Source organism: Aethina tumida, chromosome 1, assembly GCF_024364675.1.
Source record: "Aethina tumida isolate Nest 87 chromosome 1, icAetTumi1.1, whole genome shotgun sequence".
NCBI classification, from domain to species: domain Eukaryota; kingdom Metazoa; phylum Arthropoda; class Insecta; order Coleoptera; family Nitidulidae; genus Aethina; species Aethina tumida.
Window position 1 is genome coordinate 40,800,981 of NC_065435.1, and position 26,717 is coordinate 40,827,697.

The following is a 26,717-nucleotide window of genomic DNA, read 5'->3' on the forward strand; positions in this document are numbered from 1 at the left end:
ACATTCAACTATAAAATCTTATAATAATTATATTTTAATAGCCGTACAATTTATTGCCCATTATTACAACGAACTCTGCAAGATTATTATTAAAGCTAGATTCCTAAATTACACATGGAAAAATCGAAATTCTAACTGATATTTAAAACCTAGGATTGTCATCGATAATAGCCTATTATTTTTTCTAATGTAAAAGTTGAAAAATAAGCTGAGTTAAAGCAAACCTAATTGAAAACATTTTAGTTAGGTAGTAATGAAACTTAGAGAAACATACTAAAGTTTCTTTTCCAAGCTTTACTTAGAAGTAAAACTTAAAACAACCTCAAAGCAATATTATTGATAAAAGATTTTAAGTTAATTTAATAAAAGGATGGAAAAAGTTTGATATAACTTGAGATTAAATGAAAAGTTAATTCAATAAAATGACAAAAAAATTTGAAATAAAACAAGATTAAATGGAAATCATCTTAAAAACATTTAACTCGCAACAGTTTTAAGGAATATTATCGGAAATTTGAAAACAATGGAAAGAAATTACCTGCAAAAAATTTTAAATCGAATAAAACTTAAAAGAGGCATTATTATTGATAATAATAACAAGGAATGACATAAGTAAAAGAAAAGAAAATGATTTTTTATAAAAATAATTAAAAAAAAATCGTTTCCTGAAAAAATATTTCTCAACAAATCAGTGAAAAAATTTGTTAAGCAATATATAAACATTTCGACGGTTAATTTACTAACAAGACACAAAATTAAAATATGATTAACTGAATGATAAGAATAAACCTTAAAATAGTTCAATAAAAATGTATAGAAATAACAGAAATAAAGCAAAAGTAAATGATTTTTTTTCAAATATAATAAAAAAAAATGTTTTCTGAAATATACATACAATTGAAAGTTTCTTTTAAACAATATATAAAGATTTTGTCAGTTAATTTCCATAAAAAGGCATAAAATTAAAATAAAATATTACGAGATTAAGTAAATATTATTTTAAATATAATCAAAAAACCGTTTCCTGAAAAAAAATTTCTTCTACAAACCACTGAAAGTTTCTTTTAAGCAATGTATAAAAATTTCAGTTAATTTTTTTAAAAAAGCAGAAAATTAATATGAGATTATATAAATATTATTTTAAGTATTCAAATAACAAAAACAAACCACTGAAAGCTCCTTTTAAAATTTTAAAAAACATTAAAACTTTAAATGTTTAATCATTATATTTAATAATAATTAATAAAATTGTATAGAAATAACAGAAATAAAACAAAACTAAATATACTTTTTTCTAAAAATAATAAAAAAATATTTCCTGAAAATAAACAAAATCATTGAAACTTTAGTAAAAATGTTTTAAATTACAATATAATAATACAAGATTAAATGAATATTATTTTAAAAATATTCAAATAACAAAGAAATTACTGCGAATTACTAATTATTAAACAGTTTCCCGAAAAAATATTCTTAAACAAATCATTGAAAGTTTCTAAATTTTTGTTAGCAGTGCTAGTTAACAAAGTCATAAACTGGACCAAAATATGAATGTATATCTTAAACCAACAAACAACTGTCGTAAAACTAACAATAATTAAAGAAGAAACAAGTTGCACAAAAAACGGCAACGGCAAATCCTTCGAAACCCTCTTTTAACATACATTTTTATTCTAAACAACTCGTAATTATCCTGCGAAAGTTTTAACAATATTTTTTCATTCACCGCCGCTCCACAATTAAACCGGTTACAGAAATTAGCACCCATTAAAAAAAAAACGAAAATAATAATAATAAACTTTCAGCCATGGTAAAATTTCGAACAAACTTTTCCGCACTACTAATAAGCTCACTTGGCCGGAGCCCGTACAAAATCCTGGCTTACAAAATTTTTATTTTCAATTACCAGACGAAAGTTTCTCCCGAAACTTTGCATTGTGGTGCTTTATTTTAATTTTTTTGTTGGGGGGTGGGGGGCAATTTTTGTTGTTGGTACATGAAAGACCACTTTCTACTTTGGGGCGGTGCGTTGATATAATTTCGCTAAGGTGAAATTGTTTTGGTTGTTTTGGCGCACGACAATGAGCCGACGATCAGCGTCGAGGAACTGCTAGTCGTATCTTTTGAGCATCCGACATACTGCAAAGTTCATTAGATATAAATGCTCTAATCATTCGACTTAATCAATAGAACAGAAGTGAACGACTTAATATGCCTAATTACGAATTACACTTGATTAGACTTAGACTCGGTACGTCTTTCATGGAACGTTTGAAATTAACAATTTGCCATATCCTGGCGCTGCGCTTTATGCAGAGGCCCCGACCGCCGCTTTACGAGGATGAATCGGGACGACAAATATTTATGAGCGAGTTCATAAATCATTATTGAACGTCCCGAACTTGCCGAGTGAATTTATATGTTTTAGCAAAGTTATAAACATTAAATGAAATTTTTATTAGTGTGCAAATTCGAGTCGGCACGTAATATTAATGTTTTATATACAAATTGGACAAAAAGCAATTTTGATGCGGCCCTTTGTGGAGTGGATGTGAAGTGTGGTTTTTAAAAACTTTTGTGACAACGTAAATGGCATTACCGAATGCACGGAACTATAGGTGGTCTTCCCCCGGTTCCAAGAGTCATTTGTGTGGCGTAATGGTGGCAGCCACATAAGAAATAAGTAATTTAAAGGAGAAAAGGCCTCTTTAATCAGTACGCCATCATTACCGCATTGTGCGTATTAATAATGCAAAAAAATGCTTAATGTGTTTTACATTTTAATGAGCCGTCGATTCGGGAAATTGATATTTGACAAGGCCGACATATTTTGCATATTTTGATGAGGTGCTTTGTTTTTTTTCGTTTTTTTTTTAACTGTAAATTAAGCAACAAAAATCCAATAATGAAATGGACCTATTCCAATTCAAATCGACCGGTCCATTCCAATAATGATTTTATATTCCGACGATGGAACTCAAATTTGTCGTTGCATAAACAATTTCATTAAACATTTTTTCGCTTTTTTTTGTTTTTATAACCTAAATCGATTTCCACTTTAAAATGTTAAAAAACAAATAGTGGAAAACTGTTTAGTGTTTTATTTAACATTAATTAAAATTTTTTCATATTAAATTAATTGATTTAATTACAGGCTGACTTTTATTTATAATACGATTTTAATGAATAATGGCTTAAAATATACACAAAAAATCTATAAATGACATAAAATTGTCTTTTATAACACTGCAGAAATAAAACTAGTAACTGAGTGAATTTATAATAATTGTAAGTGCACTAATAAATAATTTCAATTAATCTTGGATCAAATTTTGTATTTCAAGCAATCATTTTTTAGGTTTCTATTAAGATTTTACATAATTTTCATATTGTTTTATTGTATTGTATATTTTTTTATGTTGTACATATGTGTGTATTGTTTTCAATATAAAGTATGAAATAAATGCACGATTTAGTTATATAAACAATTGTAATTTACTTTGTTAGAATAAGTTTATGTAAATAAAAATTAAACAAAATATAATTTTAAACACAAAAAATATATATCTCTAAAATATTTAATACACATTTAGAAATTCATTTTTTAAGATATAAAATATCATATTTTTCAAAAATGTATCAAAATATTACATTATTTTCCCACATAAAATACCGTCGATAATTGGAATAAAGACTTGCCAGGAAAAAAGTTCGACTATTAGACTTCGAATTATTAAATAAACTAAAGAATTATGAATAACCGGTTTACCGAATCAAATATTATTAAATAAAAGAGACTTGAGAAAAGGGAAGATTGTCACTAGAGGGTTAATATCTGTGACTTTCCTGAAAATCACTTTTTCTTTCTAATTTTGCAATTAAAGATGGACTTAAGATATTTTTATTATAATCTTCTTGTCGTATCTCTTAAAATAAAGTGGTGGTAAAACGTTAAAAACTTAAAAACATAACACTCAGTAACTATAAGAAAAACATGTTTTTTATATATTTTTTCAAAAAAAAGTTGTGGTAAAATGTTAAATATTTAAGAGGGTAAAACTCAATAACTATAAAAAACGCTATTTCTATCTTTATATTTTGTTTGCATTAGTCATCAGATGAAATATGATCACTAATTCAATGATTAATTAATTTTTTATTCTAATTTACCAATTAAAAGTACATTTAATACATTTCGTTATTCATGTTTTAGAAAAAGAAATTGATAAACTTATTATCAAAAGGAATAGTTTTTTATCTGTCTTAAATATTTCAGCAATTTTTTCGTAAAAGTTGTTAGAGAGACTAATATAACCACTGATAAAAAATGATTGAATTTGTCATAAGTCCTTTTAAATATTTTTTCAAAAAGTATGAGCCATTCTAAATTATGCAGCGCCTGAACAGAAACACTCATCAAAATCCATCGACTAAACACGAAAATTAAATTAGGGATTCCATCAAAATTCAACTTATCGATTTTAATGCCAAATATTCTGTCCGAATTATTAAGATATTAAAGTTATGGAAGTTCCAAGGTAATTTTAATAATATAATCTACAAATTTATACACATATGTTAATCATAGTAATTTCAACATTTTCAGAAAATAGAAGCAAAACCATGTTATTCTAAATAATTTATTTCAATTAAGCTGTAAATATGTTAGGTATATGGAAAATCCGTGCACCATTTAAAATGAAGATATTTCATCAAAAGCAAAAAAAAAACTAAATAAAATCAGAGCCGAACAATTCGCTCTTCCCACAGTGACACTGATCCGAAAACACGCATCGAAAATGCACATACGAAGCTGTTTACAGTCTCCTCTGCTCATTCCCTTTGTCAGACATTGATGAGACGTCCGTTTATTCCGGGCCGCATCGGACACATTTAATTTCGGTTTTGGCGGAGGAAGAAAGAGAGCAAAATAATAACAATAAAAAAAAAACACACACACATATATACCATATATATTTGGGCATTGTGTCGATTCGGTCGAAGAAAAAAACCGGATACGCGGAATATAATATCGCGTAAGTTGATCAAAAATATGCTTTTTGTTCGACGTTACTTACGGGCGGGGGTAACCCGAGACCGTTCCCACATGAAAAGGAAAAGGGAAAGATGGACGCGGATAGAAATTGAATAATCAGCGTTTGCCTGAATGCATGAATGTTATTTATGAGAAATCCACCGCGAAAGTCATTATAAATGTAATCAATACGGTTCGGGGGAGGTGGCACGTGAATTAAATGCGGAAAATCAGTTTTCTGTTTACCTTGTGCGAAATTCTTACCTTTTATAATCCCCCCATAGATCATTCCCATTTGATTCATGATTAAGGTTGAATAACATCCATATTCATTATTTTCTATAATGCTAATGTCTATGTTTTATAGATGGCCTGCGTATAAAAATTGTAATGTTATATAAAATTTTATTGTTTATTTAAATGAGTTTTATACATTTATGGTTACTGGGAAAACTGCTTTAATGTGCAAAAAATGCGAAGATTGTTTATAGCACTCCTTTCTTAGACGTTTATTGGAACATATTTCTATTTAGAGAGATTGCAATGAATGCCGCTTTTTTTAAAATTGTATTAAAAAATTAAATTGTCTTTGAAAAATATTAAAAATACTATTAGTCTATGCCGTTTCAAATCGACCTATCGATTCTGATTGTAATTTCATATTTTTATGGAACTGAATTATGTTGTTCCACGAGCAGTTTCATTATACAAGACAAAAAACTTTCTGGAAGTTTGATGAAATATTGGTTTTTACAAACTTAATCGCTTTTTCTCATCCATTTATTTATACAAATCAAAATTTCAATATAATATAGTTCAAGACACCTTGTTTTATTTAATTGTTATTATATTGTTGTTGAAGTTGTATACATATTTATATGCAGGGTGTATATATTTGTTTTACAGAGAGACTTTATATCATTCATATTTGTATTCATTTTAGATTGTAACGACTGAAGTTGTCATACTCTTAAATGAACAAATAAAATGAAAGTTAAATGATAAAATGATACATTTTGTAATCATTTAATTGTTGAGTAATTTTACTATAATTTTACATCAAAAACTCATTTTATTTATGTAATTCATGAGAATGTGAGTTATAACTACAATATTTTACAAAGAAATTTTATATTATTCACATTTGTATTATTTTTTATTTTAAATTGTAATTACTGAAGCAGTCGTAAAGTTAAATAAGTAAATAGAATAAAAATTAAATGATAAAATTGATTTTGTAATCATTTGATTATTGATTACTTTTCTTATTATTTAATATTAAAAACACATTTTATACTAAACAAATTTGTGTAATTCATAATTCACTTATTTAAAAATTAATTACGTTTTTTACTAGAAAATTGTATATTATTCATATTTATATTCATTTTGGATTGTAATTACTGGAGGAGTCATAAACCTAAATAAGTAAATAAAATTAAAATTAAATGATACAATGAATCATTTGATTCTTGAGTAGTTTTACTACACATTTTATACTATACAAATTTGTGTAATTCATGAGGATATCTTCACTTATTTAAAAATTAATTACGTTTTTTACTAGAAAATTTTATATTATTCATATTTATATTCATTTTAGAGTGTAATTACTGGAATAGTCATAAACCTAAATAAATAAATTAAATTAAAATTAAACGATAAAATGATGCGTTTTGTAATCATTTGATTTTTTATATTAAAAATACATTTTATGCCAAACAAAGATATCTTAATTTATTTAAGAATATTATATAAATGATTTTCTGTTACTTATATTTGTACATCTTTTAGATTGTAATTATAGTAGTCATAAAACTAAATAAATAAATAAACTAAAAATTAAATGATAAAATGATGTATTTTTTATTATATTTCAGTTGATATATTTATAGGATATTACATGAAAAAATATTTATTGTAGTCCTATATAGTAATAACTATATTTAACAATTAATATTATTTATTTAACAATATAATATTAATTATATTGTTAAACAGAGTGACATTTAAGTTATGATGCTAATTTTAGCATGATAATACGGAAGTAGCAATAAAACCGTGCTTTTTTTGTTCATTTTTCCTCAATTCCAGTATAAATAATTTCTTAAACAAGCAAACAAAATATGCAAATGCACATAATTTCTCGGCTTTAATTACAACGTTCGTTATGGCAATTTTTGCTGGCAAAGAAAACGGAGACAAAGCCAGATCCACTTCCATTTCGGGTCAAACTCTCGCGCCGTAATAAACAAAAGTATGTCACGTATTTTAGAATTCCCGGTGATAGTGACGGATATTGGAGCAATTATGATTATGATGGTGGATATATTGGATGTTTAAGCGGCGAACTGTAAAAAAGTCCAAAAGTCCTTTTTAATCGGTCGACGGAAGATCGGTTTTGTTGTTTGTCGTGTCGTTCTCGTATTTGATCTGTAATAATGTCCATTTAATCGTTATGAGTTGGCATATAATTGCCGACGGCCGCATAACGCCTGGAATGTTGCAACAAAGCACCGTGTAAATGTGTATACAACAATTTAATTAAATATTTTTCCAGAGAACGATATAAATAAAGGTATTCCTAGTACGTCCGACTGGAATTTTTTCTATAGTACAATTAGATAGTATCAAATGGCTGTTGGTAGTCGACAAGTTCTCATACATAATTTGTGTGTATAATAAAACATTTAGAGACGTTTGAAATTATTACATAAATATACGGATTCCGAGAATGTTGACCCGTCGCTCTGTTCTTAACATTTGTATAAGGCCACTTTACCTGTTTCGCTGCCGGCCACGATTTTTACCTGAAACACTTTGTATTTGCCCCCGCAACAGGCCCGATGATGTTTTCCTTACCTTTGGCCGTGCCTATCGTCTTGTTTTATAGTTTTCGTTTTAATTATCCGAAGCGTTTAATTAATATGTATAAATGTTTTAAGTGTTGTGCAAAAAATAAATAAAATGGACGAGCTCATTAGTACATTCACTAATTGGCAGTTCGCACTTTTTTGCATGCCTTTTAACTATTTAATACAGTTAAACTTAATTATATTCAATTTGATGTTTAAGGGATTATTACCGCTTGACAGTTTTACGTTCACATTACTAATCAATTCTACAATGTTGAATATTAAATGTTTTATTGGGATTCAATTCGGAACCGAAATTCTTCACGAATTTTAAGGTTCTTAAATTTATAATGGTGGGAAAGAGGATTATTGACATTCATTTTTCCCATCTCCTATCAATTTTAATTTGATAAATTACATTTGAGCTGATTTTACCTTATTTAGGAATATGAGTGTGAATGATAGAATCAATTATTACATCTCCAAAATGTACGAGAATTTTCTTAACGTTTTCGTATCTCTTAATCTGATATTCGTTAATGAAATGTAGCCAATTAGATGTGCTTTTAAATTTATATATTAATTCTGTCTTTTATTAATGATTTATTTGAATATTTGTTCATATTTTGTCACTATATTATGTTCAGGGTGTTTCCCCCAAGATGAATCCACCTTGTTTTAGTCTCAGTGCTCAGTGCCACTCAACAATGTGGAGTGGAGGTGGGAAACTAACGGATCCTAACTCAAATCAAATCCTCTCTAGGAAGATTCTGCGTACCTTCCTTATTAGTTTAGGGAGTGCACTGGCGTCGTGCCTGTCTTTCGTCACCATCGTCATTTATTCGTCATTTACCCATATATGTCCTGCATATACAGCAGTAGTTATTATTATAGCAACATTTTAAAATGTTAAATATTTTAGCCATAACTCTTTTATTCTTATTCTAAAAAATATTACATATATTTTTCTGAATTAGTGAACATAAATTTTGCAACTTTAATTTTGAAAGTGATTTTTAATGTTTAAATCTGATTATTTAATTTAACATTAATACTTTGTATAATATACTTTTCGTTTTATAATATTGGCATATACTCTATCACCGAATATGCGGTATACATTCCTTTCAAGTTTTTCTTTACCAGAATAATGTTTGTAGCTATCACTTGATCTAATCTAATCTCTATTTTTTTTAACAATACGGGAAACGATTGGCTTATTTGACAATAAGCTCTTGGCCATTTCTTCTCGTTTCTCTCAGTATTGGTAATACTGAATTATATTTCTTTTTACAGTTTCACTTATATTCACAATAATAAAATAATTATAATAAGCAAAAAACCTCTAGTAACATTTGAGCTGATTGGAATGAAATGTGGTTAATTAGAAACCCTTTTAAATTTATATATTAACAATTCATTAACCATTTTTGGTTTGAATAATTTTTTGTATTAAGTTATAATATTTTGGCATTATACTGTATTCTGTGTGTTTTACCCCAAGATGGATCCACCTTGTCGTGGTCTTGGGGCTTAGTACCACCCCACAATCCAGTGGAAGTGGGAAGCTAACGGATTGTAACTTTTTAAAATGCTACGTATTAATTTACTATTGTTTTCTTACATAGTATTATAAAAATTACTATATTCTTATTCGAAAACATATTTCATATATTATTTTGAATTGCTGCAATATAACAATTTAAATTTTGATTTTTAATTATTATATTAGTTTTACTTAATTTGGCATTAAAATACTCGACTATTTTCCGAATATACGATTTATATTCCTTTCAAGTTTTTCTTTGTCAGACTAATTTCTTCGTAGTTACCACTTGAAATGAACTTAAATTCTCTAAATTTTTAATAATACGGGAAACAATTGATTTATTTAACTGTAAACTCTTAGCCATCTCCTCTTGTTTCTCTCGATATGCTGAATTATATTTCTTTCTACAGTTTCATTTCGACCCATGAAATAAATAATTATAATAGTAAAAGACCTTTATTAAATAATCGATTTAAATTCACAGAGAGTAATGAAAGACCATAAAGTAAAAAGTTGCTATAATTTTGTCAAATAGTCCAGACATTTCTCCATATGACTATTACACATTTATGTAATTGCCCAATGGTTTAATTTGCCATGAATTTGTTTGTAGAACGTTGGCGAAAGATGATTATATTGTTGAACAGAAGTTATTTGAAAGAAAATTGTGTTATAAAGTTAAACGTTAAAAATGTAAATTACTTTTTCCGGTAGCTAATACGGTAAGTGAATTCTGAAATAAAATTTTCGTATTGACACAATAAAATACAGTCTTGAGGCTAAAAATTTTTCATCCCAAGTGTATTTCAAAGTGCAATTCAACGGTTTATAAATTCTTAGTCACTTAAAAACTGTAAAGCAATGCTTTTATAAATAGGTAGTTTAATAAAACTTTGATGGTCCCATTATAAAAGTAGCACTTTCCGTACAGTTAAATAGTAATCATCAAAACTGAGTTTATTATCAACATTATGTAGGAAATTGCAGTCGCTTTTCACGTTTATTTGCATTTATCCCGAACAATTTTTAAAGTCCGTTTGGCATTATCCGAGGAAGTTGGTTGTTAGAGTTAATACTCGACAAACAAACTTGATCGTATTACAATAAACCACTTACATGTTTCGGTTTATTTAAATTAGTTAGCAGTTTGCCGTAGCAATTTTGTCAAATGTAAGCATAAACATGCATACGGCCATAAAACCATGTGAATGTTTGAGATAAATATTTTAAATAAATGTGTTAAATGCACCGTTAACCCGTGTTGATATTTACATTCTTAATAAGCCGCGTAAACCGGCAACAATTTTCAGATAATTAATCCGTTTAAACAAATAGCAGCGTTAAATAAGAACCGGGCCAGGAGGCGATATTAATAATAATAATAAAAATAGGATTTTAAGCAGTGAGTCACGGTGATTCAATAAGTCTGCGGTCGAATCAATCAACCGACCGACCGATGGTGATGTACGTTTTTAACGTTAAAACTTTCACAATGCACCCATTAAAATATTTCGTGGCGATAAATCGGAATTGTTCATCGATGGGGTTTTTAAAGTGGTCATTGTTTCTTGGGGCAGGTCACTTCGTTCGAACCGCAAAACGAACCGCCTCGTGAAACTCACGGACGTGTCCGTGGGGAATTTTTAATTTGAGCCGATTCAGACGGAATTAATTAATTAATAGTTTGATTATTGTCGCTGTTTGGTTTACGAACGGGTCGGAATCACAGTTAAATACTTAATTACTTCGGGTACGGAACGATGGTTTTTCACGCCGTCCAATACGGCGGGCCGGTTAAGAGAGCATCTCGAAAAACGTTGCCTGTGACCCGGGCAACGCAATCTCCGTTATTAATGGTCGTACTAATTATTTTTTTAGGTTCGAAAAAAAAAGAAGAATGTAATCTCCTACATACATATGCCACCTATTGATTCGGAACCATTTTGATAGATTATATACTGATTAATTGTACTTTCCCACTTGCTTAATGATAAATATCTTCGAGGATAAAAAAATAACTAATTAATCCACTATAAATACCAATAATTATCAAAACTAAAACGAACACAACAATAGCGTATTAATTAATAGCATTCAGAGGTATATATCGGTACATTCAGACAAATATTCACCATCTTTTGTGCGTGTATCTTACATGACCAATCAGATTTTTTTTTTATGTAACACATTACGGGGCCATACAAAACCTCTTTTAAAATTATAAGCTGCCATTATGGATTCTTGTCAGAATATATGGACTAATTCGAGTGAGGACCCACCTTTTTTTTCCAACCGTACGTTTTTGTGTCCGCAGCCTTTTATTTATTTCGTCTCTCCATTTACAATATCAATATACCACCGATACAATTATTAATTGGCCGACGGACTAATAACACTATACAAGGATTTTATTTACCCTTTTGTTGGGTCCACCCTCCGAATGATATTAAGTGTCCGTCATTTGTGGAAAGACAGTACAATCAGAAGTCTTTTAGAAAGTTCTACATTCGTATAACAGAAAAATGAAACAACTGTACTTAGGCCCTTTTCATTGGAATTCTTTACATACACCAAAAATATATGTTTCTGTTACCCAGAGTTGTCCTTAGTAAGGCTTACCTGAAACAAAAAAAAACAACATAAGTAAAAATTAAAAGGAATTTACGCCGTCATAATTTTTGAATGGAACAATTTTGCTTGCTAAAATCGAGTGAGTAGTTACAGACATCTACTATTAGTATTTATTACTTTTTATGAAAAATAGGTTGTAGAAGACAAAATTGTGAATTGTTCGTTGTGCTTAAATAATTACGACCTCATTGCTTGAGCTGGTAATAGTTAAATTAGTACATGCGCAGAAGTAACTACAGTGGCGACCTCACAATTGAAAATAAATAATTAATAATTGTGGTTTTGCTGGTTAAAAAAACTTCTAAAACAAAACTATTTGTGTTTACTTGTGAATAAGATAGGAATAGTTAAATTGCCGCATGCGCATAAATAACGACAGTGGCGACCTCGCAGTTGAAAACGACTAAAATTGTAGTAAAGTAAATTAATTATCTATCGTTTCAATTTTGATTTTGTAACTGTGCCTATAAAATTGAACCGTAGTACCCATTCTAATTTTCCTATAAAATAAAAATATTGATTTAGAAACATGTCTAATTAAAATATTGTTGTAAAGGACAAGCAACTTATTGATGGACAATTAAAAGCGTTGGAGATTGATGAATAATTACTGGTTGCACTGAGTGGCCTTGATGCAGTCCTGATTTCACTCCACTGGAGTGAACGTATGAATAGAACTTTTGTATGCACTTATTCTGCAAACTAAACGTTTTCTCTTACCATGTAATTTAGTTTAAATGTTTTTTATGACACTTATTTATGAAAAACCATTCACATTTCTAACGTAAACTATTAAACTGGACAAAAGAGAAATATATTGAAATAACAAGAAACGATTCCGTGTGAAAAAGTGGATTTCTCCACGGCGCGAAGCAAACGAGACGCAGCACCGAAAAGGACGAAGACAATTTCGTCGGGTTAGCGGCGGCTGCCGAAAGATGAAACGCTCCTGATAAATATTAATAACGTAAATACCCGAAAGTCCTGTCGCAGGAGTGGGAGATTCGGAGTGCGATAACAAAGATGATTCCTTTCGGTCCGAGATGAGAAATGCGAATTCGCCAAATAATAACCAAACACACACACACACACTCATGTATGCGGTGCACAGACCGGCATAATTGACCGGGGGCCCGGCGTTAACAATGCGCGGCGGATAATTTCGCCAATTACCGTCTCCGGCGTTTTTCGAAAATGCCCGATTCAATTACCGCCCCCGTTACGAGCGCCGTCTTCTGCCCAGGCCACCCTCGCGACCGTGACATATGCAAATCGAGCGCGAAAACATTGCGAACTGTGTTTCCAGAGCGATTTATTTAAATTTATTCACGGTCTCTCGTTTAATGATGGCGAAGTCTAATTTTTCGTACGGTGCAGCCCAGGAACGGGCGGGAAGACGGTGCTCGCGCTTTATGTTAATTGCGATTTACGCGCTTAATTAGCTTATTATTAATAAACGGAAGACCGATAAAAATGATATTTTATCGACTATTACATGCCAAGATAAGGTTTATCAATGTAATTAGTAACATATTCAGATATTAGTCAGCGGCAAGTGATTAAAAATTGTTTCCTGTATAGTCACAATAAATGCTAGATAAGTTTTCAGATAATCAAAGTCGCAGACAGCTCAATAAGTTTCACAAATATGAATGAACGAAAGGTCTTATCACTTTCATCCAGGCTGGTTCGTTTTATACGCCGTGTTGTCTCTAAAACACAGAAGTGATTTTTTCGAAAATAGATTAACAGTCTCGCCATAAAGAACCGGCTTTATACGTGTCGTTAAAGTTTATTCCGAACCAGGCAATTGTGAATTCATGAAACCCATACCCATTAACTGTAGTTATTAAATTAATTTCGAAATTAAAGCTCAGGGGGAGTTTGTTAACAGGTGGAATTTATTTATTACCGTGGCACTGGCCGTGCTTTTAAACCATCCAGAATCGGCGATATTATAGCTTTGAAATTAGTTTTTACAATTATGTTCTAGTAATTCAGTTTTATAGATTCGGGCCAAGACATAAAGCAAGTTGTAAAACAGATGTAAACTAGTTAACCGATATATACAGGCAAAAATGATTGAATAACGTAATGGCGAATGTGGTAAACACCTTTTTACTTCGGTTACTTACCGGAAAAACGTTCAACTTATCAAGACTTCGAGTCAGAAAATCTAAAATATTTTTTACATTTTATTACTACGGTAGAAAAATGGGAATTTTAATTTTACCAAGAATTTATTAATATCCAACATATTTTTATTAAATTTCATATAAAATAAAATACAATGGAGAACGTTTTTCATAAAAATTACAATTTTGTAACAAATATCAGTGATAAAAAAATATTTGGAATTCGTTGGTTTTTATTCTTATTTATCTTGTTATAAATTAAAAAGTTATAGGGATATTTCCATCTTTAACGAAACACAGTGTAAATATATTTGGTACACAATGCACAATTTGTTTACTTTTAATATATAATTGTTAATGTTTTATAACAATATACAGACGAACAATAAATTGCCAGAAAAAACAGTTTTTCTTTCTAATTTACCAATTAAAGATGCACTTAAGATATTTGCTTATTTATCTTGAGTCGATAAAGTTACTAGCAAAAGAAAAAAAATTCTAATATCAGTTGATAAATAAATAAAATGTTATTCTTTTAATATTGTAATTTAAAGTAAAATTTGAATTATACTGTCCTGTAAGAATTTTCAAACTAAATTTGATCAAGAATATTAATTTTATATTATATATTTATTAAAAAATGTTAACAAAGCTTAAAATTATTTTACATAGGTAAAACTAAGGAACAGAGTAAATTTATTATAATAAACATCTCAAATCGAATAGGCAGAGATAAAATGTTATTAAAAAAGGGGTCCTGAAAGAAACGTGAAAAATATTTTTAAATTTCTAAGATGGCCCCTCGTGAACTGAACACCACTGGCTTAGCAGAAAAAAAAACAGTTTTTCTGTCTAATTTACCAATTACCACTTCAGACATTTGATTATTTATATTGAGAACATTTGCCGTATTTTTTACTATATTCTCTTTATTATATTTTTAAATTTATAAAATCGATAAAGTTACTTGCAAAAGAAAAAAATTTCTAAAATTCATTATCAATCGATAAATAAATAAAATTTCATCCATTTAAGGCAGAGAAAAAATATTATTAAAAAGAGATTTCTGAAAGAAATGTGAAACATACTTTTAAGTTTTTAAGATGGCCCTTAGTGAGCTTAGAAAATTAGAAAAAAGGAAGAGTTTTTCTTTCTAATTTTCCAATTAAAGATGTATTATGACATTTGATTATTTATCTCGAGAATATTTATCATATTTTTCATTATTGTTAAACATTGAAGAAGATAAATCTCAATTTGGCCCAGCAAAAGTCATCAAAAGAGTTTCTTCTTTTATATTTTGTACTTTTTATACACCAATGGATAGAGACTTATATGACCAATCTATAAGATTGAACATTTTTTGATATTAGTTTTTTGTTGTTTCAAAGATTTTTTCAAAAGAGATCTTATAGTTATCAAGTAAAAATTACACGTAATTCTCAGTCTTGAGTTTCTTGCCAACCAACTTCCATTCGAATCATCAAAATTTTGTAATCGAACTCGCAAATATTGAATATTTTAGTGGTACCAAAGAGGAAAAAACTGGTTAGCGTACCGCCCGAAGCGACTCAATTTCATAAACACGTGATGGAAGTGTTTGGCATCGAAATGCAAAATCAAGTTGTCAGAGACAATTCCTGCATCGTAATGTGTGTTCCAAGAAACCATCGTCCGAAACTACTACGGAGGCTGATCTGGTTAATGCGTTTGTGTGTTCCCCGTCTAATATTTGCAATTAATAAAGTCGTTAAAATGGACAACTGTCAATGTGTCGTCACTGTGTAATGACTTTTCCGTGTTCGCCCCCTTCACACGTCAAATTACGGGCCGACTGGTAGCTCGGAATATTCATACCCACATGCTGCACGCTGCGGTCGCGAAGAACTGACAAGAAAACCCATAATTACGGCCGTGGCCCTTTTGTAAACAAATTGAAATTCGAATAACATATTGTACATCCACCACCGGTCTAAATGGCGGCAATTAACGAGACACTCGTTCATACCGTCGGCCTTAAAGTATGTATGAAATAGTAATAAACCATTAATTACCATAAACACAATGGACAGTCACAGTCTGTACAAGTCGGTAATTATCTAAAAATTTGTCACGTGTCGGTGGCGTCGCCGTTTTATTGGTCGTAATCTTTACGGCACGCTATTGATCAAGATCAATGCTAGAAAACGTTCGCATTCAAGGTACGCATTAATATCACAGCCAAGATAACTCTCGTACGAGTTACAAATACATCTTTGTTTTCGATGAATTTATTACTGCGAAAGCATCAATTTTACTTTTTTTTTTTTTTTGTTACTCCACGAGCGAGAGATGATTTTAGATGGTCTACGGCCACAAAAAATAAACAACAAAAAAACGGTTCAAGGACTGAATGTACCAAATCATTTGTTTTTATTTGAGCGTTATTCTGAATTTCGTTACCTGATCTTATAAGACTGGTAGCATTAGCAAATATAAATAGCCATTTTTATATCTAGTTTTTCTACTAAAGCAAATTTAAATATTGCCAAAAAAATAGCACTTAACGCTTTTAAACTTGACTCTTAAACAGTTAAATATTTTTACGTCAATGACATTCTTATCTGTTTCTTCTGGATTACTAATTACCATCAAATTTAAGAGATTTTTAATGATTGATTAATTTGATATTACTTTGTATATTATTTTTATTTTATAATTTAGGCCCACCTCCATGGTACAGACTTGACCATTTACTGAATAAACGATAAATCTATATTTTTTTAACCTTTTTGAATTCCTAATCATTCCGTTACGTTATGTATTTGGGATCGTTCTCAGGTTAAAACACCTTTTTTAATTATTTAGAGTATAATTTCTTCAAAATATGGAAGCAAATTGTTTCCTGTTTTGTGGCTTCTGGGTTTTCTTATAGGTCTGAGTCAAACAAACTCCCATCAACTAATCATCTTCTCACAGTCCTTGAACTAATTTCAGCAAGTCCCATTTCCTTCAGGTTGATGTTAATTTCAATTGACAATGATACCATATTCTCTAATTTTTTTTTTATAATACTGGAAACTATTGACAGATTTAGTCGTAAACTCTTAGCCATCTTTTCTTGTTTCTCTTGGTGTTCGTAACGCAAAATTATAATTTTTCTTATATTTTCATTTCGACCAATGATTAAATAGGTAATTATAATAAGCAAAAGACCGCTAGTAAATAATCGATTTAAATTCACAGAGAACAATGAAAGACTATAAAGTAAAAAATTGCTTTAATTTTGTCCACTGAAAAATAAAAAGTACGTAATAAAATTATATTGGCCAGTTGTATAGTAGACAACAATAACAGAAAAAACAATAAATATTATAGGTACTGGCATCAAATTCAAGTAGTTGTTTTTGCTATATAAAATACTAGTTAATTTTACCACCTGTTTTAAGGAGGAAATGTGGCAAATTACTTCGGTTCTTACTAGAAATTTTTTGATTCATTCTCGTAACAGTAAAATATTTTTTCCATTAAAGCTACTATCTTTTTTACTTCTGGTTTATTAAGTAATAAAATTTCCTAAAGTACTATCAAATTGGTAATAAGATAGCACATGTGAATCTATAAACTATCGCATGGATCCTTTTAATTCAACATTTTCACACAAAAAAAATCAGATTTCGTTTGTATTTGCTCCATAAAACAGTAAACTAAAAATTCTAGTTAACATTTATACCCGTTATAAATCCTTCCCGTACATTCACGTATTGACAATGCTTATTGAAGCAATGGTGGCAGAGAACAAAAAAAGGACACGAAAAAAATTATGTTGTTAGAATTTATAGCAATATGAACGGCATCGGGTCCCAATAAATAGTATTTATCTAGCGCGACTGCCATTGCACCGTACCTTTGAACTGTCTCGGGCAATCACTCAAATTTAAGCCCGCAGTAAAATTGACAATGCATGATTAAATACCTGTACGCGTCAATCCGTGGTACAAGCGATCGCGCACGAGATATAAGTAGTCAATAACCGTTCGGTCACACCGTCAACAAAAAAAAAAAATGATGAAAATAATACGTATGAATCCGTCCGTTGGGTGGATCCGTTCAAACAAATCAAAAAAACTAACAGTCCCGATTTTCTATGGGGGCCCCCATTCAGCGTGGTCGACTGATTAAAGCCGATAAACGGGCGTCACGATGTTACGCGGGGACGTCAGATTATGGTTTACAATAATTGTGTCCCCGGTTCCACATTTAATGTGGACCGGAAAAATCCCCTTTCATCTTCGATCAGAGGCTATTTCGCATGTCAATGTGTGACTTATGATTAGATACAAGAACGGGCCGCCCTAATTGGCTTATCAGGACCGATTGATGGTCTATCGATTCGGTCGGGTTCAATGGCAGTGGAAACGGATCGCGATTGTCGGGGTGGTCTCCGTTTTCGGACAGTTATCGAAATCATCGTCGCGTCTTCTCGATTCGGACGTGAACGACAACAAATCCTTAAGCAGTGCCACTTGAAAACAAATTCATTAAGACCGTCCTCGTGGAAAACATGGATGTGGCAAATTATCGGATGGAATTTACGAAATACCAGGAGGAGAAAAACAAGGATCCCGCGAGGAAACGTGTCAATCTCAAAGGGCGAATTCTATACATTGTATAATTAATGAACCGTAATATGATAAGCAGTATTTTATCCGACAAATCCCGCCGGCTTTCCGTCGTTAAACGCATTTTAATAGTTACAAAACTTTAATAAAAGCCCCCACATTCTTATCGCACCATTGTGTTTTCCTGCGAACCGTCAAAAATATGTCTCCGAAGAGCTACGTTAATTAAATTTTCTAATTCCGTCGCATTCACGTCGCCACGCCATTATATTATACTACAATATTTAATCATATTCCTTATTAAGGCCACGCTTCGAATCGGTTTTAATTCCCCTAGTCGACAAAAAAATAAAATAACATCTATATTACGGGGAAAAACATTGCTTTCGCAGATTTCATTTCGAAGTAACAAAGCTTATTTATATTTAAAATCTGAAAAATTCGCCGTCGTCGCAACGTAAGATCTAATTAATTATATTTGTTCTAGAAACTTCGAATACTTTGTCGGATGTACTGTTGATTCGAACAAACATAATTAATTTGCCAATTATTTGATTTTTAAGGAACGTCCCATTGTTCTGTGCATTAAACTCATAAAATAAACATTTTGATTTGCAATGTTAGGGAAAGTAGAAAGTTCGTAATCCGATATTTATTCTACACGAACGATGTAACCGAAGTGAGTGTCGACAGGAACGTGCATAAGATTTCAAGACAAATATAGATTATCTTGCCATCTTGCCTGGATGCACGTATTGACTTTTTATTCGGGAAATGTTTGCGATTGTGAGGATATATATTTGAGTCGCATCAGATTTCTTATTTGAAAATAAATATGGTGGTGATTGAATTCGGTTATTCACTCCTTTCCTACATATTCCCCAGAAAGATTTTCCTAGTGCAAGACGAATACAATCCACCTAATAATGAATGATATTATGTGAAAGTAGAGGTTATACAAATTGAAATCCGGCCACTTTAGCCACGCCTCTATGTTCGTGCGCATGCCTGCTCAATAATTTCCAAAATTAAATAAGACACAGTAAGTAAGTAAAAAATCTTGAACAGACATTTGTATTTAATAAATTTAGATATTTATCTAATAATATTGAAAGTTTTTGTAAGAAAATTTTATGCGGGGGAAAGTAGAGTTAGTCAAAATTGAAAAAGGGGTAGTTTAGATACATCTTTTTTCACACCCCCAAATTTCTGTTGGATCTAATTTAAAATGTGAAGATAATAACAAACAATTAAAATTAATTGTGATATAACAAGATCCTCAAGTAAAAAATCTTGAACACAACATTTATATTTAATAATTTTAGATATTTATCTAATAATACTAAAAGTTTTTGTAAGAAAATTTTATATGGAGGAAAGTAGAGTTAGTCAAAATTGGAAAAGGGGTAGTTTAGATTCATCTCTTTACACATGTACTCACCCAATACAAAACTTTTGTTGGATCTAGATTAAAAAGTGAAAAAAATAATTAAACAATCAAAATTAATTGTGATATAGTAAAATTCTCAAGTAAATAATCTTGAACATACATTTGCATCTAATAAATTTAGTTATTTATCTAAGAATATAGAAAGTTTTTGGAAGAAAATTTTATGTGGAGAATAGAATTAGTTCAAATTGAGAAAGGGATAGTTTAGATAAGTTTTTTTACATTAATACCAAATTTCTGTTGAATCTAGTTGAAAAAGTGAAGAAAATAAATAATCAAAATTAATTGTGATATAACAAGATCCTCAAGTAAAAAATCTTGAACACAACATTTATATTTAATAATTTTAAATATTTATCTAATAATATTGAAAGTTTTTGTAAGAAAATTTTATATGGGGGAAAGTAGAGTTAGTAAAAATTGAGAAAGGGGTAGTTTAGACACATTTCTTTACACAAGTGCTAGCCCAAACCAAATTTCTGTTAGATCAAGTTTAAAATGTGAAAAAATAATTAAACAATCAAAATTAATTGTGATAAAGTAAGTAAAATTCTCAAGTAAAAAATCTTGAACACACATTTGAATTTAATAAATTTAGTTATTGAAGAAATAATGTTGAAAGGCTTTGGAAGAAAGTGGGGGAAAAGTAGAGTTAATCAAAATTGAAAAAAGGTTAGTTTAGACACGCCTCTTTACATTTGCGGTTGCGCACTAAAATTTATTTAAGAAGTAAAGAAAATAACAAAAATAATTGTTCCAATATTAATCATGTTATACCACGGACAAATATAGATATTTAAAAAATGGTGAACAATGAAAGTCTTAACCTGAAATAAATTTAATTTGTCCATAATTAAATAACAAAAAAAATTTGATGTTTTATACTTATGGCTTTGGCTTATGAAAGCCATGAATCTCAAAACCTAAGATGAAATCTGATGGCATTTTTCGAATCAGCAGCGAAAAAAAAAAAAAAATGATTTTGTTGGCCCGTCGCAACCGATTCGGCCTGTGGCAATCAAAAATTAAGAAAAATCCATGTAGAGAAACATGTCACAGGTATAAATTCCGAAACGGTGTTCCGAGCTAATTAACATTGTTTTACAACCTGACTAACGACGTTTATTTAACATTATTAATATAACGCAAGCAAACATTTTTGTACACCATTTAAATTACACCAATGTTCATGCCGGCGCATTTTCGGGTCCCGGTGCCGGAGAGAAGTCTACATATTTCTGCATTAAAATATTCTGCATAGCTGCCGCGTTTCCGACGCTCGGGTCCCGCTTTAATTGACTTTTTGCTTTTCCGCGCAACGCAAAATAACAAAAATAAAAAAAACAAATAAATAAAATAAAAGAAATAATAATAATTCCGAATAGTTAAGAAATCATTAATCGCGTCGAACGGACAAGAAGAAAAATGAACGCGGCCCGCAAAATACCTTATTTGACTTGTTAATGGCCAGGAGTGCCGACACACACACAGATATGTAATTACGATTTTTACATTTCGACTTCTTGCTTGGATGTGTGTCCGTTAGTTCTGAAGTCGTTTCGCACTCGAGATAAATACACGTGATATATTGTGCTGCTAACGCGAAATATCGATAAATCCCCCATATGCACTCAGAATAATACAAAAACATTTCATTTTTTTTTTTGTCGTTTCGTTTCGTTTAATCGCATAGTCTTTCAGCTCAACCTTTTAAACACAATTGTGTTATTTTGAAAGCTTTTGTGTAAATTAATTACGAAGTGTCTAGAAACATGTTTCGTTATTTTCTTCACTAAGTTGGATGTAACGTATGTTTGGTGTTGGTCATGCGCACGTGTTAAGTGGGCGTGGCTAAAGCATCCTATTCTCAATTTAGAGGAACCCTATCTCTCAGTTATCAATTTGCTCATGAATTTTGTATGGTATTCATTGCCTCGTCTGATCGTCGCACTGAATCTACGTTTTCTAATCATCAATGTGTTCAGCTTAATGAAGTGAATGAGACTGACATACTAAATAATATCGACAGTTGACGAACAAAGAAACTAAAGGGGATGATCAGATACCAGCAATTTTGATCCAGGATTGCAAATTTACATTAAACCATTAAAAAAACTAATACCTTCCCATATGAAAAACTGTTAAAAGTATTCAAACAAAAGGGATAAGTCTAATTTTAATAATTACAGACTTATCTCTATATTAAGTAAATTGTCTAAAATATTTGAGCAGGTGTTATATTCACTTATCAAAGTGTTTGTTATAAAATTTCTCCCATTTAGCACGGTTTTATGTTAGACAGGTCCTCTACCACTAATTTTATGTCAGATGGACGTCGTTTATACAGACTTTCGACGTACCTTTGATACTATTGATGCTATACTGTTAAACAAGCTTGATACTTTTGTACTTAGTGATAGTCTTATTAATTTAATTGAGAATTATGTGTGAAACAGAACTTGTTATGTCTACTACAACGAATTTAGATGTCACACTTATACTCTATCCTCTGGCGTACCGCAGGGATCTAACTTGAGACCCCTATTATTCCTTTTATTCATCAATGACTTGTTGAGTTTGTTTTTATGCTGTAGTCTAGCTTATGCTGATGATCTGAAGCTATATTATCTAGACGACAGTATTGTACAACGAATTATCTTTTGTGCAGCAAATAATGGAAGTTTCTACATCAGCTTCCAAGATCTTGGGATTTGTCTTACGAAACTGCAATTCGCTAAATTCTCAAATTACATTACAGACTATATTATATGGCAAAATTGATTGTTCTTATATACTAACCAACATTGGCTTTAACGTACCAAGACTCAATTCAAGAAGCTGCGTTTGTCTCACCATACCAAATGTGCAGGAAATTTATATTTATTATTATTATAATTCCAAGATGGGAAAGTAACAAAAACGTATTTATAGACCAATATTTAGAACTTGACATATTCAACAAAAAGCATTGTCTAGAAATACTCATTCCCTCCTTAAGCAATCTTTCTACATTGGTACAGAAACATCAGCATCCGACAAAGGAAATAACAGCGACTCCGAAGACAGTTTAAAACTTCCTCAACGTTTTAATGAGTAAGAACTGAAGATTATATTAGTTTATAAGCGATCCTTTCAAAGAAATCTTTCAGTTCACATTACCAGAACTTTATATAAGTTAATAATGAGTGTATGTGGCATAACTGTGTAAATTTTTGGATCTTTGTCCTAACCCGTATTCAACAATAAGACCTGAACCACATTCTAAAGATACTTATTCCTTCTTTTAGCAGCAGCAATAAATGGCACACAAACATCAACGTCCGATGAAGAAAACACCAATGAAAAAGATGAAACAAAAAGAATATACGTTAATGGGAAACTAAGTAATAAATATTTGTATAAATTTTTAAAATAACAGCTGAAAAATCGTTGGCACTAAGATGGCCGTTGGCCTGCGTCATCTTCGCCCAAGAAAACATTCCTCTCTGACCGAAAGTGGAACGGGGAGAATTCCCCGTACGAACGGTGGATGTTGTCGGACGTCGCGACGCGTCGCGTCCATTGTTCCGTTATTAATTTAGGACACACAAATCGTTAACCAAGAGAGACGGCGGAATAGTTTTCCCGTTCCGTTAAAATACCAGGTTAACTCGGACAATGAAGTCGGTTGTGTTTACGTTTCGATTGTCTCGCCGCCGCCTTTCAGTCCAAATTATTTATAACTAATTAAAACGATTGTAGTGTATTGACCGAATTTAATTAGGGCGCATAATGTTAACTATTTGGTGGTACAAAAGGTGCGATGCCAAAGAACGATTCCCTTGCCGTTGCGAGATTATTTATTTCATTAAATGTCCCTTCCGCATTGCAGACAATGTGAATCCATAAAAAGAGCCACCGTGAACGTAACGTTAAACATGCCCCGCTCCTAATGGGTCCTTTCTCCTAGACATTATTAGATCTAGTCTATGTGAGCACACGTTCACTTGAAAGTGCTGCATTCAGCATCGGACTCTTTATGCCACTTTTTATCGCTTATTATTTTGCAATTAAACGCTTTGTTTTGCCGTTGCACTAACGACAAGCCGCACAACGCGTCCTTACCAAGACGTATGTATTTATCGGTTATGTTACGAACGATGGGGGAGCAGCAAGATGGGACATTTCAGGGATTTAACTTCAATCATTTAATTATCCTGATGTCAGGAACGGGCAACGTAAATAATAATCTGAAAGTGGAAAAAAATAGGCGGCTTTCCTGTGCAACTAAAATGACTGTTTGGCCGGAGACCCGGTTTGGAAACATCAAAAATGAAAATCCTCGTGTAAGCTGCTTTATTTTGCCCTACCGATAAAGCTACCTGTATGTGGAAAAGCTTATTGATTATTTAATGCTCTTAATAGAGGAAAAAATTAAAAATGAAATTCATATATGACGTACAGAAATCAATATGGACGGCCACAAATTATAATAATTATTTAATGATTGCCCTAAATCTTGTTTTTTTCCAACAATTATTGCTTTATAATGGTTGGACTAATAAAGGGACCGAGATATTCGGGATTGAATTGAATTTATAAAATGCCCGCATTCAACCATGTTGTATGCACGTTCCATCTGTCGACTTTTGGTTAATTTGTTAAAAACCGTCGGTTGTTTTACGAGCTTTTTATAAGCTTCCAGCTTTACTTAATTATGAAACATACCGTTTGCCCATATAAATTTTTCGTATGGGATTTTTCAATAAACAGAATTTACGTGGGTCGTAAAAATTGCATAAGTAAAAAATGGTCTGATATTCGACAAATATTTGTTGTGGCGTTTAAATAAAATCGAAGCTTAATTGTACTAATTTGTAACTAACAAATTTATGACACATGGAAATCAAGTTTTATTTAATTTACGACATTGTAAGGTGTTAAATAATATATAATAGGAGCTAGAATTTTCTTTATAATAACTTTTACTTATCAACAATTTTTTGTCAACGTTTTACAATTGAATTCATGCCACCAGAAAAACATTCTGGGTTCTTAGAACCTCAATTTTTGACCTCTTCTTCAACTGTTTATTATGTAAAAAACTGGACAATAAAAATAAACTTCCATTTTAACATCATTTCCTAAAGTAGTATCATCAAATTTTTCTTGGGTTATACGACTTTTTTTTTACTACTGTTTCGGCAGGTGTACCAGCTTTAACCACTTGTCGAAAATGGCTAGTGGAAATTCTACTTAGCACTCTCTGGGGTGCCACAAGGATCCAATCTTGGGCCCCTTCTTTTTCTTGTATTCATTAATGATTTACCATGTCCATTACTTGTAATAATCTATTATTATCTGATGATTTCAAGATTTTAAAAAAATTGTATAAAATCTGATCTTTCTGTGAAATTGTCCTCTTGTAAGGTAATTACTGATTTTAAATTGATAATTTATTTTTTTTTAATTATATAATTTACGGCTAATTCTGTTGAGCAACTAAATGATTATTATGATTATTATTTTTATAAATTATTATAAAATAATTGTATATTAAGTTTTTTGGATAAATACTCTTAAAAATATAATAGTATTAGTCCCTCATCTAACAATATTGAAGAAACTCAATTTAGAGGAGTGTAGAGTTCGTCCAAGTTAAGTATGAGATGATTTAGCCACGCCTCCTTAAAACCTGCGCATGCCCAACGCCTAACTAGACTTGACGAAATGTGATTTCAGTTGGGAAAACAATAAAGTAACAAATTTAGTTGTTCCGTAATTAATATTTCAAACAAGTACGCACCAAAACGGTTAAAAATATGACGGGAAACGAATATCAAATATTTGTTATGGCGTTTAAATGAAATCGAAGCTTAATTCGACCGATTTGCAGCGATAAATCACCGTTCGAATGGGAACGGGCTCGCTTTAAATGCGCTGTAAATGGTTTAATTAGTGTCCGACGGTGGAATGTACGGTTTTGTCAATGAGAACGGTATACGAGTTTCTATGACAAATATTTGCTAGATCGTGTATTTTTTTTTATTAAATATAATATTCGTCAATTGAAATTCCCGCATACACTTTCCTGCGGCGCAGCATTTTCTTTTGAAAACGTGGCTCTCATTAAACCGCTTTTTTTAATTGACTTAGCCGCACCTTTGCCTCAAGGATATTTAACATCTTGAATAACATAATTCATTCTTAATTACCATATGCATTAAAGGTAACATCCGACACTGCTAAATACGAAAATATTTTTTTCTCATTTTATTCCGAGTTTTAAATATGGAAAGGTGTCGGTCACATTTAAGCCCAACGGGATTATTAATTATGTCTAAATAGATTTGTTACTTGGTGGTGGAAAAATTACCACATTAATTATTTTTTTGTGCGATGAGCTGCGGAGGAAATATGTTTTTTTTTTTGTTTTGCTGTTAAAATTTCGTCAGTTTAAAGATGAGTAGCTCGAGTGGGTG

The 26,717-nt window shown here is 30.9% G+C and overlaps 1 protein-coding gene across 4 annotated transcripts in view; it reads right to left on the reverse strand.

The window, feature by feature from the left end:
* The window catches only part of LOC109609657 (ephrin-A4), a 244,191-nt gene that overhangs the window by 150,288 nt on the left and 67,186 nt on the right, over positions 1–26,717 (reverse strand). The gene's annotated exons all lie outside the window — the stretch shown is intronic.